Source organism: Marmota flaviventris, chromosome 1, assembly GCF_047511675.1.
Source record: "Marmota flaviventris isolate mMarFla1 chromosome 1, mMarFla1.hap1, whole genome shotgun sequence".
Taxonomy (NCBI): Eukaryota; Metazoa; Chordata; class Mammalia; order Rodentia; family Sciuridae; genus Marmota; species Marmota flaviventris.
Genome location: NC_092498.1, coordinates 29,986,807 through 29,993,474, shown reverse-complemented (window position 1 = coordinate 29,993,474; position 6,668 = coordinate 29,986,807). Strand labels below are relative to the sequence as shown.

General features: G+C 41.0%; 1 pseudogene; it reads left to right on the top strand.

The window, feature by feature from the left end:
- The first annotated feature begins 4,560 nt into the window (after positions 1-4,560).
- On the top strand, positions 4,561-5,498 carry LOC114078853 (aldo-keto reductase family 1 member B10 pseudogene; annotated as a pseudogene).
- The last annotated feature ends 1,170 nt before the right edge of the window (positions 5,499-6,668 follow it).

The following is a 6,668-nucleotide window of genomic DNA, read 5'->3' as shown; positions in this document are numbered from 1 at the left end:
ATCTGCCTTTGTATTTTTCTTGTCAAAATCCTATTATCTGTAAGTTCTCAAGACACCCTGCTTTGCAACTTTTTGCGTTATAAAACTGTGTTCCTAGAGAGCTGGGGTACTGATCTCTAGCCCAGGGTTTCGGGAGAGAAAATTCTGGCCAGCTCCTTTGTATGCAAATATAAACTTGCTTTAATTTGATTCAAATTGGAGTTGATGGTCTTTTCTTTGCATCATGGTTTAACAGTCAGCTCTGATAAGTAAACTCTCCTGTGTATCTCTGCCCCGGTCTCTGTCTTTCATTTCTCTCTTACCCATCTCTCATTCCTTGCTTTCCCGTCAGCTACTACCTGGTCGTAAAAACAAACAAAACAAACCAGAACTATGTTTATGTTGCTACTGTGATCCTACAGGAGATATATATATATATATATATATATATATATATATATATATATATATATATATAAAATTTTACCTTTTAAAACTCAAAATATTTCAGATTTGACCATGCTTCTTTGTTAATAACCTCCTTTTCTAAATCTTTGCCACATGTACCTCAGATAGAGCACTAATCTCCAGGATATATAAAGGATTCAAAACCTTAACAACAAAAATAAATAAATAAATAAATAAATAAATAAATAGAAAGAGAGAAAACCCAATCAATAAATGGGCTAAGGAACTGAAAAGACACTTCACAGAAGAAGAAATGCAATTGATCAACAAACATCTGGAAAAAATGTTCATCATCTCTAGTAATTAGAGAAATGCAAATCAAAACTACTCCAAGATTTCATCTCATTCCAGGCAGAATAGCAATTATTAAGAATACAAGCAATAATAAGTATTGGCTAGGATGTGGGGGGAAAGGTACACTCATACATTGCTGGTGGCACTGCTAATTGGAGCAACTGATACTGCAGGTTACTGAAAGGAAGTCCTGATTCCCCTCATGTTGATGTATAACATTAGAGAAGCACGCAGAGGCAAGCATATAAAGCAGAGTTTATTTTAAAAGAGGTAACATAGACTTTTCCCAGGAAGAACAAAGGGCCCATAGCTGGTATCCTGGTGTCCCAAGAAGTGAGGCATTCTACCCCTTTTTATATATCCTAGGCTTCTTTTGCTCTCCTGCCCTCTTCACCTTATTTCTCTTCTTTCAGTGTAGAGACTTGGCCTAGGAAATGCTCAATGGGATGGCCAAAAGGGTGAAAAACAGGTGAACTGAAGCGGGAAGGGAAGGATGGAGCAGCCCAAGACACATTAATTAACAATTGCTCCCTATAGGGAGGGGCAATTCCTGGGACAGGTTACCTTAGCAACAGGTTGGAGCAGGGGCAGGTTCTTGTTAAGGGTGGAGGAAAGGCTCTGAAGAAATTAACATATCAATCCCTCAGGGAGCAGACTCAGATTAGCTTTCTTGATACAACCTGACTGGATTTACCTCTATCTATACTGACTTCCTAATTCTGGCTTCACAACTACTTTGAAAAGCAGTGTGAAGATTCCTCAGAAAACTTGGAATAAAACTACCATTGATCCAGTTAACCCATTCCTCTGTTTATACCCAAAGGACTTAAAAACAACATACTTGTAAGGATGACCTTAGCCTAAGCAACTCTATTTTAAAATAAACCTGCAGTCTGCCTCCCAATATGTCATTGGGCATAGCCTGATAAAACAAGTCACTTTTCACAACCCTAATAAGAGGGTGAAGTCACATGTCATTTGTTGTAACCCTGATAAGAGCCAGAAGGGTAACATCAGGGTGGAAAACAGCAGACTATATGTCCTCTCTAAAATGTAAGATGTCACTAAGAAACCTGGTAACAGCTGGTAGGGACCAAGAGGGTACGAAAAAGCCCCAAATGGGACAAACGAACAGACATTCAGCCAGCCTATACTGATGCCCACATGCCAGAGAGCCTGATGAGGACCTGGACTGATATCCCACTCCTCATCATTTGCCTGATCCGGTGCATTGTTCTCACCACTCTCAAACTCTACAGCAGCCTGTTGACCCTGGTGAGAAAGGCGACTTCTCTTTATGAGGGTCTCAGCCAGCTGTCAACTCCACACCAGGAGAGGCCTCCATCTTCCTGACCTGATCACTGCAGTCTGAGTGAGTGTGCATCTGCTGGACTTAAGACCTAAAACTTAAGACTTTAAATCTAGCACTTGAGCTTAGCATGCAGAGAGAAGGTCCATAATAGGTCTGTCAAGATTAAGAGTGTTTGCAGTGCTTTGATTTAACTTTGAATTTGTTTGCTTTGAATTAGTTGTGTTTATTGCTTTTATAAGTCTGAATTAATGTATTTGTAGTGCCCAACATTAAGTATTGTCATTTTCTTGATTAAGAACCTTGTCAAGAGGGGGCAAAATTGCAACGTATGCAGTTGAGGGTAGAAACAAAGAATGTCTACTTGCTTCTGCACCTTTCAACGCATTATTCATTCAAATTAGCCAATACAATTTCACTCTATAGGTTCTTTAAAAAAATTTTTTTTTAAATTTTTTCGGTATAGATGGATACTGCTGCAGTCTGGCTGGGCACAATTCAGGAGCCACTTGTCAAAAGAAACGAACTTTATTTTTAGAACCACACATGCCAAACAAAACAGCTCCTCAGGAAAAAAACCTTCAGAGCCCAACTGCCACCACCGGCTTCCCACAAGCCTCTCAACCTCCCCCCCTCCTCCTGCTCTTGAGGCCCATTGGCTGGGTCGCTGGGCAGAGCCAAAAAAGTCCCCCAATGAGCAGCTCCATGGTCTGAAAGGGCAGGGAAACAGCCCAATGAGCATCACCACAGAGGAGCCAATCAGTTGACAGCTAGAAGTTGCTGGGGCTGCTGTGAGCCAATCATCAGCTGGCAGCTGGAAGTTTGCTGGGGCCCCTTCGGCTGTGGCTCTCAACAGGACACAACACAATGCCTTTGTTTTTATGTGGTGCTGAAAATCAAACCCTGGTCCTCTACGTGCTAGGTGAGCGCTGTACCGCTGAGCCACAATCCCAGCCCCTCTATAGGTTCTTAATCAAGAAAATGACAATCCTTAATGCTAGGTACTGCAATAGACATAATCAATTCATATCAAACAATTCTAGATTAATTCTAAGCACTGCAACACACCTAAATATAACAGGCTAATGACAGACATTTCCTCTGCAAGTTCAAAAGTCTCAAGCCTTAGGCTTTATGTCTAGCAGATGCACACTCACTTAGACTGTGGCGACCAGGTCTGGAGCCAAGGCAGGCCTAACAGGTAAATTTTGCAATTTCCCTGGCCAAATACAAATATTTATTAAGTCACTTTTTACTGTTTAAATACTTGGACAATGCTTGGGCCATTCTACAATTTAAAGCTAATGATGCTCTAGCTTATATCAACTGTTTTTCTGCAATTTTAAAAAATAAAAAAAGGAGAAATAGAATTCCACATAACCACACAAAATCCCACAAAATTATTTAAAAAGAAATTTAAGAGCACTGGGTTGTGGCTCAGTGGTGGAGCGCTTATCTTGCATACATAAGGCCCTGGGTTCGATCCTCAGCACCACATAAAAATAAATAAATAAAAATAAAGATATTAAAAAAATTTAAATTGTGATATAAAAAGTCTAACTACTGCTGAGCAACACATGGAACAATAGAATAAACCAGATTCAGTAATAATATAGGTGTCGCCAGGGAGCAAAATTGCTATGTATGCAGTCAAGGGGAAAAATAAAGAATGTCCATGTGCTTCTATCCCTTTCAATGCTTTCTTCATTCAAATCACTCAAAACAGTTTCACTCTATAGGCTTTTGATCAAGGAAATGACAAACCTTAATGCTAGGCACTACAATAGACATAATCAATTCACAGCAAACAATTCTAGATTAATTCTAAGCACTGCAAACACACTTAATCATGACAGGCTAATGACAGACATTCCCTTTGCATGCTAAGTTCAACAGTCTTAAACCTTAGGCTTTATGTCCAGCAGATTCAGATTCACTTAGACCACAGTGAATCAAGGCAGGCTTTTCCTGGCATGGAGTGGATGACCGGTTGAGAAGAGGATTATAGGGAGAAGTAGCGGCTCTCACCAGGGTCCAGATGAGTCAGTAGAGTTTGAGAGCGGTGAGGATTGCACAGAGGATCAGGAAAGTGATGGTATGTCAGGTCCTCATCAGGTTCTCCAGATTGAGGGCATCCTTGTTTCAGCTGGCTGAATCTCTGTTCATCAGCTCTATTACTTATACTAAATTTTGGGGCTTTTGATCCCCCTTTCGATCCTTATCAGCTACCACCAGATTTCTTCATGACATCATTTACCTTGGGGTCAGAAACATATGGTCTGGTGGTCTCCACCTTGATTTTCTCTCCTTTCCCTCTTATCAGGCAAGGACAACCTGCCAGGTACTTCACTCTGTTTATCAGGGTGAGGAGAAGTAACTAGTTTGAGGCCATACTGGAGGGCTCTGTTCGTGTGCCTGGTGAAACTGCATGTTTCAAACTGGAGTTTTTAAAATGGAGTTGCTGACATCAGACATCTATTTGCTCTCTCAAAGCCAATTCTGCACCAACCATGGCCACCTTTGTGGAGCTCAGCACCAAAGCCAAGATGCTTGTCTTTGATCTGGGCACCTGGAAGTCTCCCCCAAACAAAGTCAAAGAAGCCATGAAGGTGGCCATTGATGCAGAATATCACCACGTAGACTGTGCCTACGTCTATCAGAATGAGAATGAGGTTGGAGAAGCCATCCAAGAGAAGATCCAAGAGAAGGTGGTGAAGTGGGAGGACCTCTTTATTGTGAGCAAGTTGTGGTGCACCTTCTTTGAGAATAAGCTTGTGAAGGAAGCCTCAAGGATCTGAAACTGGACTATCTGGATGTCTATCTTATTCATTGGCCCCAGGGATTTCAGGCTCGGAAGGACTTATACCCCAAAGATGATAAAGGTAACAACCTCATCAGTAAAGTAATATTCTTGGATGTTGGGAGGTCATGGAGGAGCTGGTGGATGAGGGGTTGGTGAAAGCTCTTGGTGTCTCCAACTTCAACCACTTCCAGATTGAAAAGATCTTGAATAAGCCTGGACTCAAATATAAACCAGTGACTAACCAGGTCGAGTGTCCACCCATTCCTCACCCAGGAGAAACTGATCCAATACTGCTACTATAAGGGCATCATTGTCACAGCCTACAGCCCCCTGGGCTCTCCAGATAGACCTTGGGCCAAACCAGAAGACCCTTCACTACTGGAGGACCCTAAGATCAAGGAGATTGCTGCAAGGCACAAAAAATCCTCAGCCCAGGTTCATATTCGGTTCCATATCCAGAGGAATGGGGTGGTGATCCCCAAGTCTGTGACACCAGAACGTATTGTTGAGAACTTTCAGGTCTTTCACTTCAAAATGAGTGATTAGGAGTTGGTGATCTTACTCAGCTTCAACAGAAACTGGAGGATCTGTGTCCTGGCTAACCAGGCTCATTTGCCGGAATACCCCTACAATGCTGATTACTGAAGCTGAATCTCCTGATGAGACACTTAGTGGATTCTTTCTCTTCACTGAAGTTTTATTTGCTCTCCCTAAGGCCCATTTTAGCCAAATTTATATGAAATCATATTGTACCTGATCTTGCCAGAATCTAGGCAAAATTAAAAAAAAAAAAAATTAGTGCATTATAATTGTACATAATGGGATTTTTTAATGCTCTAATTGTACATGCATGCAACATTAGTTGCTCAATCTCCTTCCCATAACCTTCTTTCCTTCTCCTCCTCCCTCCCCCTAAGCAAGGTTTTATTTAGATCCATATATTGAACCAGGAAAAGACTTATCACAGGGAAGTATGACTCAGATGAGCAAATGACTATTTCTTCCACTTATGTGATCTGAACAAATGTTTGTTAAAAAAACAGGGTCTCTGCTACAATTGAGGATACAAAAATAAAAATTAAAAAAATAATGAAAGTTAAAAAAATAATAAAATAAAATAGAGTTGCTTAGGCTCAGGCTTAAGAGCATCCTCACAATAGGGCAGAGGCTGTGCTTGTGTATTTTCAGAAAACCCAACCTGTCATTGTGGAGACAACTGAAGGACCTGACAATTCAGGCTGAGCAGATAGTTCAATAACCGGGAGGAAATAAGACTACAACTACAATGTATGGGGCCATGCTAACTTTGTTGAGGAATCAGGTAAGTAGAGTCTATGGAGAAACTTATTGGACCTATTTTCCAGATCCACATTTAGTACACTCAGCTGTATGGTCTGGAGAATCCATCCCATATAATGATACTGATATGATAGGAGGTTTTACAAACACATTACACCTATTCATGCCACTGGGTTTAATTATACTGGGGACAGTGGGTATTCACCTATATGTTGGTCCCGTGATAAACATGCTGGCTGTTTAAAATAACTTTTGACAAAGGAAAAGACAGCATATGGGGGACCTAGACCAGCCAATCATACCATCCCTGGGGACTTAAGAGCATATGTCCAGATAGTTATTAAAATGGAACTTTCCCACAACAGGCCACTTATTCCCAGGTAACATCCACCAGTATCTATTGCCCTATTCAATCTGCAACAGAATTTGGTGAGTTTTCTAAATGGTTGGCTTATGCAAATGTCTTGCCAGTACAACATAATATCTCTAGAAGTGGCAGATATGTTTTGGATTGAT